This window comes from Dipodomys merriami, unplaced genomic scaffold (genome assembly GCF_024711535.1).
Source record: "Dipodomys merriami isolate MVZ:Mamm:240054 unplaced genomic scaffold, mDipMer1.0.p SCAF_34, whole genome shotgun sequence".
NCBI classification, from domain to species: Eukaryota; Metazoa; Chordata; class Mammalia; order Rodentia; family Heteromyidae; genus Dipodomys; species Dipodomys merriami.
The window spans coordinates 624,050-637,072 of NW_027204937.1; the positions used below are offsets into that span (position 1 = coordinate 624,050).

Genomic DNA, 13,023 nt, shown 5'->3' on the forward strand with positions numbered 1-13,023 from the left:
GCATGATAAACCTCTTTTCCAGGGCGTCTTCTATTTTAGCCTGCAGTGATCTCTCCTGGAAGTAGGTGGCACTCTCTTTCAAGTTTCTGCAGCACATCTAGAGCCATATAAACTAAGAGCTTTCCAGTTAGGGGAAAGGAAAGTTTCTGAGTTTAAGGAGACTCCAAGTGACAAGACTTTGGGAGAGACTGGGTAAATACAGTCCCTATTATTATCTACTCTTCTGTCAGGGACCCCTAGTAAAACTCATTCTACTTATTTCAGGCTGCATTTTAATCATTATTGGGCAGTGAATTCCATCCAGTTTAGAAGAACACTGTTCTGCCAGACCTCCCTATAGAATTCACGCAGCACATGGTGTCTCTGTCCTTTTTACGAAGATAGTTATTCCATTCACTGTGGGAACTCCTGTCCCCAGCTAATGTTGGCAAGTGTCACTATTTTAAGCAATGTCTACCTCTGCTCAGGCAGTGTAAAAATGATGGTATTTCAGCAGAGGCAAAACTCCTGCCAACCAGTCTTCTGACAATTCAGTGTCACATGTGGGAAATGCTCAATAGTCAAGGGATGATAAAGGCTCCAATGTGAGATTGGGGTCTCCAGTTCCACCATCACCTCCACTTGCCCCTTTCATGAAGGCGCAGGACCTACCCCAAACCAGCAGGAATCAACCTGTGCCTGAATAGCTTCCTTCAGAGAGTTGGTCTCCATGATCAGAAGGAAGCGCCTAGCCTGCAGGGAAGGAGAAATATGGAATTACACTAGGAGAGGCCTCCTGTGAGCAACCCAGGACACAAGGAATGAGAACAGAGCAGGAAACCTAGCTTTACAGAGGGGTGGGTGGGGACATGATTTGTACTGGATAGTGACTCCTTGGGAAAGCATTGAGCAGATTATGTCGTTCCTGCTTTATTTGTAGACTTTGTGAAAGATTATAAAACATCATAAAAATTGGCAGTGAAAGTGACAACTCTTCCAAGGGAAGCCTATCACAATTGACCTTTGTGGAATGACCTTGAACACAGTCCACAGCAGGTTTGTTGACTGCAGCTAAGGATAATAGTGTGGTTGCTAGCAAAGCAGAAATGATGCTCATTGTAGCAACAATGTAACAGTGAATCAAAGTGCAGAGTTTTCGGCATCCTGATGTAGCTTTCCAGGACAGATGGCAGATACAGGGGTGGACTACAAGTGGCAATTTCACTCCTGAATTTGGCTCCTGAGTTCGGTTGCTGGCGACTATAACCCAACACATATCACTGCCAGCATTTCAATGCATGTTTCACACAATCTTTCAGCAAAAATGGGTGTGGAGAGAAGTGTTGGAGGGGGGAGGGCGGCTATAGCAGAGAGCCTGGAGTAATCAGGTATTTAAAATCAACTTTAGATTGTCACATTCCAAATTATAAGAACATTGGAACCACACAAAATCTTCCACTCATCTGTGTGCTTCGGAGGCACAGTTCTCTTCAATGCTGGCCTTCTCTCTCTTGGGTGTAGGGCTTACACAATTGAAGTGGTGCCTGTGGACCACAAGGGACTTTTTAGGAGGGAAGAAAGGGCTATGCTATGTGCACAGCAGAGAAGTTGGCCCCTCTGTTATGTGACCCCACAGATGCAAAACAACCAGAAAGGCACTTTGGGGCCTTTTTGACTTGGCAAGTCTGGCTGTCAGTAGCAATCTGGCACTTCCCAAGGTTCCCAAGCTCTGCACACCGTGAGTGCAAAATATGGCAGAGCATGTATCTAAAGCTGATAGAGGACTGAACTGAGCAATTCAATATACAAAAGGTACACAATACAGGAAAGGTCGTTTTCTACTTCTTCACCACTGCCTTGGGCCTCTGAATCTGATGAGGTATGATGCTACACTGGACAGTATAACTGAATGGATGGGTGTTCAGTCACTCTTAGAGATTTCTAAGGAAGTCACTCTTAAATATTGCTTTTATATTACTAATCATTGAGGAGAAATAAAATTTCAAGGTAAATCTCAGCATTAAACATAATAAAACTCACAAAACTGTGGCTCCCAATCTAGATACCTAACTTCATATACAGCCAATGTTAAAGGGCCACAGCCGATCTGATCAGGTTAAAGCAAATGATTGCAGGTCACATGGTATGAGACTACAGTTTATTCAATATGTCTCCAAGCCCTATAAAGATAAATTTTAAGAAGTCAAACTCGATAAAAATTTTATCTGAAAGTGCTTTTAATTTCACTTAAAAAATCTGTTTTGTGAGCCACCATAACTTCCTTAGGATTGACGGTCAAGGGTTCAGCCTGTGCTTCTACAGAACACAGTGTTTTTATTGCTCTTTTCAGTCTTTATAGTTTCAGAAAGTACCTTCAAGAGCTTAGTGAACGTTCCAGTTTTGTTCCTGATAGCTTTTCTTCAAGGTCCAAGCCTAAGCCCAGAGCTCTCAACCAGAACCATGGGCAACGCTATATGGAGAGGGAGACATATTAAACACAAAGGTCCATGTAAACACAATTATTCAGCCACTACTTCACAGTATAAGGGAGTTTTACCACATATCTTTACATCATTGTAAATGGGATATTCCTACTCAATATTACTGTAACATTAAAATTTCTCCCCCACCCCGAAAGGTAGTTCGTCTTTCTCCCATAAGGAGTTTCTCTTGTGGCAATGAGGACAAAGCCACCGCTTACCCCTCTCTTGGGTGCTCATGGGACACGAGCTTGGCAGGAGCTCTGTTTCCTTGGTCTCCACACAAGTGTCAATCCACATGCGGAACATGGATCCACCTGCTGGAGTTTGTCTGCCAACATCTTCCCACCCTCTAGGGGCCAAAGAAAGCTTTCCTTCAGAGCACATGGCCCTCCAGAGTCACACTTTCCCAGCTCTGAAGGCTCCGCTAAGAGCTTTGAGGATGAGATTCTGGTTTCCTGAGGTGCCAAGAACCCAGTGTTGTCAGGTGCTAGGCACAGTCTTCTAAGGGTCAACATCATTAAGTTCATGTGTTAACTGGCTAATGATCATTGGAGATTCTGATGCCTGAGGCAAAGAACAGGAAATTATGGTTCATATAGTTAAAATGAACGGGGCGATTTGCTATACCAAGTCCCTTACGTGTGTTCTATATATCCTCATCTAATCTATTAATTCTATGGCTATTAAAAGGCAATAAAATATTTAATGGTTTACTTCTTCTTTGCTCAATTTGGGCAACTTGTATTTCTCTAAAAATCCATCCATTTCTGCCAGTTTTTCTTCCTTTAGAAAGTATGACTTTTGAAAGTAGTCCGTTAAGATTGTTTGGGTATCTTAGATACGTGTTGTGATTTTTCCCATGGCATCCCTAATCCTGTTAATATGGGTTTCCTCTCTTCTTTTTTTAATTAATCTTGCCAAGGTCCATCAATTTTATTTATTTTTTCAAAGAACCAGCTTTTTGTTTAGTTAATTTTCGCTATAATTTTCTGATTTTCTAATTGGTTAATCTCTGCTCTTAATTTGGTTATCTGGCTCCATCTAGTAACTTTAGGTTCTATTTTTTCTTGTTTTCCTAGCTGTTTTAATTGCAACATGAGGTTATTTACTTGGTCTGTTTCTATTTTCTTGATGTGGGCACTGAGGGCAATAAATTTGCCCCTCAGGACTGCTTTTGCTGTGTCCCACAAGTTTCTTTGCGAGTTGTAGGAAATTTCTTATTTCTTCTTTGATCTCTTCTGTTATCCAGGCATTGCTAAGAGGTGTGTTGTTCAGTTTCCAAGTATTAGAGAAATTTCTGAGGTATGCTTTGTTATTGAGAACTAGGTTGATTCCACTGTGGTCAGATAGGACACAGGGGATTATGTCGATCCCTTTGTATTTGCTTAAGTTCCTTGCATGAACTATGATATGGTCTATTTTGGAGAAAGTTCCATGAGCTGCTGAGAAGAATGTGTACTGTGTTGTTTTAGGTTGAAATACTCGGTAGATGTCAGTTAATTCCGCTTGCAGTATGGCCTCACTTAATTCGGTAGCTTCTTTGCCAATCCTCTGGTTGGTAGACCTGTCCTTTGGTGAGAGTGGGGTGTTAAAGTCTCCTAGCCAATATCCTACAATGAGATACAGGAAGCTATCAAAAGTCTTCCAACAAAAAAAACCCCAGGACCAGATGGATTCATAGCAGAATTCTATAAGTCCTTTAAAGAAGAACTAATACCCATACTCCTCAAGCTCTTCAGAGAAACAGAGAAGGAGGGAGCTAACCCAAACTCATTCTATGAAGCCAATATCACACTCATCCCCAAACCAGGCAAAGACCCAACCAAAAAAGAGAATTACAGGCCAATTTCCTTGATGAACACAGATGCAAAGATCCTTAACAAGATTCTAGCTAACAGAATCCAGAAACACATAAAAAAAATCATACACTATGACCAGGTAGGCTTCATCCCAGAGATGCAGGGATGGTTTAACATAGGTAAGTCAATAAATGTAATCCAACACATCAACAGAGCCAAGATGAAGAATCTCATGATTCTCGCCCCAGATACAGAAAAGGCCTTTGATAAAATTCAACATTCATTCATGCTAAAAGCTCTGGAGAAAATAGGAATAGAAGGAATATTTCTTAAAGCAATAAAAGCCATTTATGACAGACCAATAGCCAGTATTATGCTTAATGGGGAAAAGCTACAACCTATTCTCCTAAAATCAGGAACAAGGCAAGGATGCTCACTGTCTCCACTCCTCTTCAATATAGTCCTGGAACCCTTAACCAGGGCAATAAGGCAAGAAAAAGACATTAAACGGATCCGCATAGGGAAAGAAGAAGTTAAACTATCCCTTTTTGCAGACAACATGATACTATACCTTCACGATCCCAAAAACTCCATCCCCAAACTCTTAGAAATCATAAATCACTTCGACAAAGTACCAGGATACAAAATAAACCCATGAAAATCAGTTGCCCTCCTGTACACTGACAATGTACAAGAAGAGAGGGAAATAAAGGGAGCAACCCCATTCACAATAACCTCCCCCAAAATAAAATATTTAGGAATTAACCTAACCAAAGATGTAAAAGAACTATTTAATGAAAACTATAAAAAGTTAAAGAAAGAAATTGCAGAAGATACTAGGAAATGGAAAGACCTCCCATGCTCTTTGATAGGCAGACTTAATATAGTTAAAATGGTAATACTGCCAAAATTAATATACAAATTCAATGCAATTCCTATTAAAATCCCAATGACATACATCACTGAAATACAGAAAATAGTTCAAAAATTTATATGGAACAACAAAAGACCTAGAATAGCCAAAACAATTCTAGGGAATAAAGACAACATGGGAGGGATATTTATGCCGAACTTCAAACTCTACTATAGAGCTATAATAACAAAGACAGCATGGTACTGACACAAAAACAGACCCGAAGACCAATGGAACAGAATAGAAGACCCAGAAATAAATCCACAGGCCTACAGTCAGCTGATATTTGACAAAGGAGCCAAAGACATACAGTGGAAGAAACACAGCCTCTTCAACCACTGGTGCTGGGAAAACTGGGCGACCACATGCAGAAAACTAAAAGTGGACCCCAGCCTATCGCCATGCACCAACATCAACTCAAAATGGATTAAAGACCTTAACATTAAACCTGAATCTCTGAAACTCCTGCAGGATAGAGTAGGAGAGACACTTGAACTAATAGGCACAGGAAGGAACTTCCTGAACAGAGTCCCAGGGTCACAACAAATTGGAGAGAGACTCAACAAATCGGATTACCTTAAAATAAAAAGTTTCTGCACAGCTAAATCTATTGCAACCAAGCTAGAAAGACAACCAACTAATTGGGAAAAAATATTTACCAGCAATATATCAGACAATGGGTTAACATCCAGTATATACAGGGAACTCAAGAAACTAATCCCTCCCAAACCTAACAAACCAATTACTAAATGGGCAAGGGAACTAAAGAGGGACTTCTCAGATGAAGAAATAAAAATGGCAAAGAAACACATGAGGAAATGTTCATCATCCCTAGTGGTGAAGGAAATGCAAATAAAGACAACCCTGAGATACCACCTTACCCCAGTCAGAATGTCCCACATCCACAAATCAGCCAATGACAAATGCTGGAAGGGATGTGGAGAACGAGGAACGCTATTACACTGCTGGTGGGAATGTACACTTATACAACCACTTTGGAAAGCAGTCTGGACGGTCCTCAGAAAGCTAACGATTGGCTTCCCTTACAACACAATCATACCGCTTCTACGCATCTACCCTGAACAACAGGAACCAATATACAAGGACACGTGCACCTCCATGTTTATTGCAGCACTGTTCACAATAGCTAGGATATGGAAACAACCCAGATGCCCCACCACAGATGAATGGATCCAAAAATTGTGGTATCTATACACAATGGAATATTATGCAGCCATTAGAAATGACAAAATAATGGCATTTGCAGGGAAATGAATGGAGCTAGAAGAAATCATGTTGAACGAGTTAAGCCAAAAGTAAAGAGACAAATGGATGGAGCTAGAAGAAATCATGTTGAACGAGTTAAGCCAAAAGCAAAGAGACAAACAGTACATGGTCTCCCTGATAAGTGGATGTTAAATCCAAAACGTTAGGTGATACGACAAAATTAACAGGACTTAAGAAACAAAGAACTTCCACTCATCTGGTCGAACCACTACTAAATATCCCCATGCTGTTGATCACATGTATGGTGTATACGTGTACACCGTTTTATGTTATAGAACATGATAGACAATTTGCTCCAGGAAAGTTAGAATGAGCTTGTGACTTTAAATGAACATCATTATTCCACAATACTGTGAAATTTGGGAAATTATGTAATCACTTAATCACAATAAAAAAAAAAAACTCCAGAAAACTAGAAGTGGCGCTATGGCTCAAGTGGTAGAGCATGAGCCTTGAGCTGAATTGTTCAGGGACAGCTCCCAGGCCTAAAGCTCAAGCCCCACAAGTGACAGAGAGAGAGAGAGAGAGAGAGAGAGAGAGAGAGAGAGAGAGAGAGAGAGAGAGAGAGAGAGAGAGAGAGAGAGAGAGAGAGAGAGATCTTTCAGGCGATTGTTTCTAACATATTTATAAGATTATGTCTTTGTTGCTTTGTATGTCCCCCATGGTACAACCCCTGCTTTCACTATATATGATGTCGGTACATGTGGAGGGGAAGGGAAAAAACAAATTGTTAAAACAGGGATACAGGAGGACCCATTGTAACAATGAGATGTACAAGTCGTTATGTCGAAAAATGAACTTTACAGCTTGCGGGGGGACAAGGGGAGGATACGAAGGGATGGGAAGGGGAAACAAAGCAGGAGGCTACAATGCTTGATAAGAAATGTGCTCATTATCTTACCCATATAATTGTAACCCCTCTGTACAGTATTTTCACATTAAAAATATATTTTAAAAAGGCAATAAAATACAATCCTTGTACTCTGACCACTGATTAGGCAAAACCTTTCATTATATAGTCTTGTTTAGTCACAACAGCGTCAAATAGGCTGCCTTTAGAACTGGAGTGAGCAAGAGAACCAAGCAGACAGGCACTACCAGAGCAAGTGCACAGACTGGCTCAAGTAGTAGAGCAGCAGCCTTGAGTGAATAAAGGTAAGGGAAAGCGCTCAGGCCCTAAGTTCAAACCCCATTATTGGGACAAAAATAGCTCAGCCCGTTGCAACAATGAGAAGTACAAGTTGTCATGTCGAAAACGAGCTTTACAATGTTGGTGCGGGGGGGGGGGGGGGGGGAGGGGCGGGAGGGGGAAATCGGGGAGGACTGGGTGGGGGGGGGTGGGGAGGAGCCTGGGAAGGGATGTGAAGGGTAAACAAAGGAGGAGACTGCAATGCTTGCTAAGAAATGTACGCATTAACCTGCCCATGTAATTGTAACCCCTCTGTACAGTGTGTTCACAAAAAAGAAAAATAAAAATTATAAAAAAAATAGTTCAGCCCAACGAAAAACTGAGAAACAATGTTTTAAACCATGGAGACACATGGGGGTGAAGACAAGCTGGACCCCTGTGTTCCCAGGCTCATCCTCGGCTTCTTCTGGGATCTTAGAACCCGGGCCTACAGAACACTGCAGGTGTTCAAATTTTCTGGATTGACTGAGGTGTAAATATATGGGAAGAAAATTGTTAGCTAGGATATGAGGGTGGTGGTAGCCAAGGCAAAGAGAAATTAGGCTCTCCCTGCTTTTGAGTAGCTGAGGGTCTGGGGGAGAAACAGTTATCTATGAAATAAACTTCATAGGGATCTGGGGTTTTATAGGTTAAATAAGAATTCCTCCAGGCAGAAGAAGGGCATGAACAAAGTGGTGATAAGAGAATGAGGTCAATGGCTCAGCGTGGCTGCTGGCTGGCAGGCAGGGGAGCAAGTACAGACAGAGAGGAATGGGCTGAGCTGCCACGGAAGGAAGCTGGAGCTTCCCCTTCAGTTGATGGATGAAGGAAAGGGAGCAGCCGTGCTGAATGAGAAAGTAGTCAGGCTGATGTCCAGAAGCAACAGAGTTGCTGTGAGGCTGATGCTCTGTAGGTGGGAAACATGATGTCACGATTTGAACACAAGGCTGCAGGAACTGAGGAGACATCCAGTCCCCTCCGTGTGGCATGGCTGTGGTGGCTGGGCCAGCTCCAGCTGGTCGCCTGTGTTGACTCATTATGATAAAGCATAGTCAGTGAGAGCCAGCATTCTCCTGCCCAAGGATGAGGAATGGAATGAGGGCAGAGCTAGTGGGTGGGGATGTGGAGTCTGGCAGCTGAGCTGGAGCAGGGAGAAGAGGAAGGACTGGAAGGGAGAGCTGCATCTAAGGCCCCCACTCCTTGTTTCTGCCTGCTCTGCCAGAGCCCCGGACCACAGCAGCTGGTGGTGATGAAGGCAATCATAGTGATGGTGGTAGCATTGGTTTTCAGTATTGCTGTTGGTAGTTTTACTGAGAGAGACGATGGCGGTTATGATGGTGATGATAATGGTGGTCTTGGTGATTACGTAGGTGATGTTGATTAAAGGGATGGTGGTGATGGTGATGATGGTGGTGGTGGTGATAGTAGTGAGATGGTGATAAAAATTGCGATGGAGTTTATCGTGATGATCATGTAGTGATTATGCTGGTGATGGTGATGATAGTGATGATGATGACAATATCCGTACACTGTGATGAGAACTGGGTTGAAAATTTCATAGTTGAGGGACTATTTTCACCTTCGGTGGAGTCGCTTAGGTTTTAGTGTTGTTTTGTTTTGGGTTTTGGTCCATTACCTTTATTCTTATGATGAATAACAATCATACATCCTTTATTCTGGAAGTTTAGAGATAGTTCTAGACTGAATAATATAAAGGCCTTTTATTAAACTTTGGCAAGTTCAAATGCAATTATTTTTCTTTTTTTCAAAATATGATTATTATATGCAATTGTTGCTCCTTCTCCTTCTTCCTCTATCTCTCCCTCTCCTTCTCCCTCCCCCTTCTCTCTTTCCCTGTCTTTTGCCTGGCCCTCTGCTCCCATCCCAGTATGTCAGACTGTGGGAGGAAGTATCCTATGACCAGAGCCTGCCCAATTTCAGCCACATCTACATGAAAGTCATGGGCTAAAGTGAGGACCCCCACCTGCTACTGACCCCTGAGCTGAAGTCAGGAGCCAGCGGTGGAGGAGAGGGTGGCTCTCATGACGCTCAGACCTGGGTGGAGGCTGCCGTGGTTGTCCACAGAAGTTTGGACCAGAAGGAACAAGAAGGAACTCGGGTTCAGGGCAGGCGAGTGTGCAAAGGAGGGGAGGGCTGTTGGGTCACCAAGGGTGGAGGGCACTTGGGAGTGAGGAGCAGACAGCAGGGGATGTGAAACATGAAGGCAGCAGCAAACACATGAGCAGACTATGGGTCCGATGGGCCTGGCTGCAAAACCAGCTCTTTGGCTGTGTCAACTTGGCAATTCTCTTACTCTCTGGAGCCTCAGTTTCCCCAATGGAATAGTCATTCCCACATTCCCAGGGGTGTTGTGAAGCTTGGAGTAATACATTTCTGATGCCTGGCACACAGAAGGTCCTTGCTTTCTCTGGGTGTTTGTCATGAGTGCTGGAGGACAAGGAAGCAGAGGACGTCAGTTCACTGCTGTCAACCTTCCAGTGACCACAGGCCAGGCTGTCCCCCTGCACGCCTGTGTCTGCTTGCTTGTGACTGAGCTCCTGACTCATCCACTTGTTTACTCATTCCACTGTTAGAACCTGGCTCAAGCTGCCTTCTAGGCCTGCCTGGGCTCTATGCTTCCAGAACTCTATCTTGTCTTGTGGGGCAAGCAAAGGAGATAACAGAGGGACTCCTGGGGTGACAAGTGTGAGAGACCAGAGGAGAAGAGGGATGGCTGGAGATATGGATGACTGGAGGTGAAGTCTGCACAGTAATCTAACAGCCCTGTTTTGAGCATCTACCACATGCCGGGCATTGTGCAATGTGCTTTACACATTGTTATCAGCTATAACTCTCAGAAACAGGCTCAGCAGTGCGTACTGATTTCTCCTCACCTTCCATGGAAGGATAATGAGGTTCAGGCCTTGCAGCTGGTGGCTGTGATGGGGTGATCTGACCAGGCAATCTGACTGAGGGCAACTTTTACCCTGTTTTTGCCCCTGCAGCCCCCTGGCCTGTCTCTTGGCCCCTGCACCCTTGGCTTCCTTCCAAGATGAGCTGGACATGGACTCCAGTGAAGGCAGCAGTCCTAACTCATCTCCAATTGACAGGGAGGAGCCGCGCTCCTGTCCACAGAGGCCACAAGTTCCATGGGGCCTTCTGGACCCCTTACATGGTGTAATCAATGACACCCCCGCATTGGAAGACACAGCTCCAGAGAAGCACTATCAGGATACAACTCAACCCTAAATCTAGCAGCCATGTCTGAAGGCAAAGGAAAAGAGGGAGGATTCTGCAGACACAAGCCCCGATGAGCCTGAGGAGGTAGAGGAAGACTTGTACTATGGGCTGCCAGTCATCCCCGAGGACCCCCTCCCGGACAAGGACCTGGGCTTCGAGCTTGACACTTGGGGATGAGGTGACACTGCTCCACGTTTCCAGCCTGGCAGCTCTGCTAACCCTAAGTGACCTGACAGGGCCTCAGTTTCCCAATCTGCCAAGTGAGACTGGATGGAGGGTCAAAGGAGACAGATGATGGGCTGGAGCATTCTGTCAGCTATGAAGGAATCTGTGGATGGGAATGACAACTCTTAAGGGACCATTGCTCTTCCAGCTTCTTCCTGCTTCCAGCTTCTCAAGATCCTGTGAGATTTGTTGAGATTTTCAGCAGCTGGATTCTCAGAAACCTTTTCCAGTCTCCCCCAAGATGGTATCTGACAGGACCCGCTGTGGAGCTACCCAGGGCCTGGTCCTGCATGAAGGTTTCCTTCCTATTCAGTTTCAGTCTCCTGGTGGGCAGTGTGATCCATCCCATTCAGAGCTGACTGCATTTCCTCCTGGTCCTGTCCATCCTGGGTCTCCCATGATCCTTTAGTGGGATGCATGACTGACCTCTGCTGACTCTTGACCCCATGCCTGGACAGCCCCTACCCCCACCTATGCTACAATATTCTATTATTCTGCTGCCCATGCCCTGGCCTAGCTGCCCTTGTCTCTCAAGATGCCATTTTCCTAGTGGTTGCAGGCCTTAATGATAGATATCCCAGCTTCTTAGAATAAGGGATTCCTCACTTCTTGAGTTCCGTTGTGGCAGGCATGTTTCTCACTATGGCTTTCCTCCTGCACCACTGGCGCCAAGGCCTGCCTTTGCTGCCTCCACAGCCCTGTTCATTCTTCCCTCCTCATCCAGCTGGCACGTCTCCCCAGAACAGAGGCCTCTGTAGTGGCCATAGGGATGAAACAACCCATAGGAGTGAAGATGGGGGGAGGGGACTACAGCCATATCTATGTCCTGAGAAATTGTCCAGATGGTAGCCTTGAGGAAGTGACCTTGCAGTCCCAAAGGACATGTAAGATTCATTGGAAAGGAAGAGTGCTAGGAGGGGCTGGGAATGAGGCTTAGTGGGAGAGTGCTTACCTAAAATGCATGAAGCCCTGGGTTCTAGTCCTTAGTACCACATAAACAGAAAAAGCCTGAAGTGGAGTTGTGGCTTGAGTAGTAGAGTGCTAGTTTTGAGCAAAAGAGGCTCAGTATAATGCCCAAGCCCTGAGTTCAATACCAGGACTGACGAGAGAGAGAGAGAGAGAGAGAAGAAGAGAGAGAGAGAGAGAGAGAGAGAGAGAGAGAGAGAGAGAGAGAGAGAGAGAGAGAGAGAGAATGAGAGAGAGAACGAGAGAGAGAACGAGAGAGAGAACGAGAGAGAGAGTTCTAGGAGGAGAGACCAGCATAACCTAGACACAAATCTGCCAGGACTATCCTGGCCTATTCAGACAGAGAGGCTGCATCAGTGCATGAATCTCTGGTACCTTTGCCGTGGTCTGTGTCCTACTGTGACCTACTCTGGGCATCCAGGCTGTCCAGGAGGGATCTGCACTTCTCCTGGCTGGTGCTGGTGCTGTGGTCTGTCAGGTGCGGGCTATCCCTGATCTTGTGACACACACAGCAGGAGGAGCTGGCTCAGCTGGGGGTCCCTGGAGGAGCTGGCTCAGCTGGGGGTCCCTGGGCCACCCACCCCCTGTGTGGCTGCCCCGTCCCCTACTACCCTCCGGTCCCTGAAGGTGCTTCTCTTCTAGGAGCTCTCAGAAAACTTCCACATTTGCCTCATTTGTTTCTTTCTTCTTTCTTAGTTTTTAAGGTTATCTGTAATTTTTTATTCTTTTTATCTAAAAATGCTTAAACATAGAGGGTACAGTTACATCACTCAGAAAAAAGTACTTTTCCTTTTGAACATTGCCACCCCTCTTTCCCTCTTCCAGTTTTCCCTTCACATCTCACCAACAAGTTGTACAGTTCATTTTCTGCATCGTATCTAGTGAATACCATTGCTGCATTTGTTTGAAATCCAGTTCTCTGCTCAAGATTGGCACTGCCTGGGGAGGAGACCCTATCTGCAT

At 44.6% G+C, this 13,023-nt stretch overlaps 1 pseudogene; it reads left to right on the plus strand.

Moving 5' to 3' along the window:
- The first annotated feature begins 7,991 nt into the window (after positions 1 to 7,991).
- LOC138803503 (barttin-like) lies at positions 7,992 to 11,046 on the plus strand (annotated as a pseudogene).
- Positions 11,047 to 13,023: the final 1,977 nt, after the last annotated feature.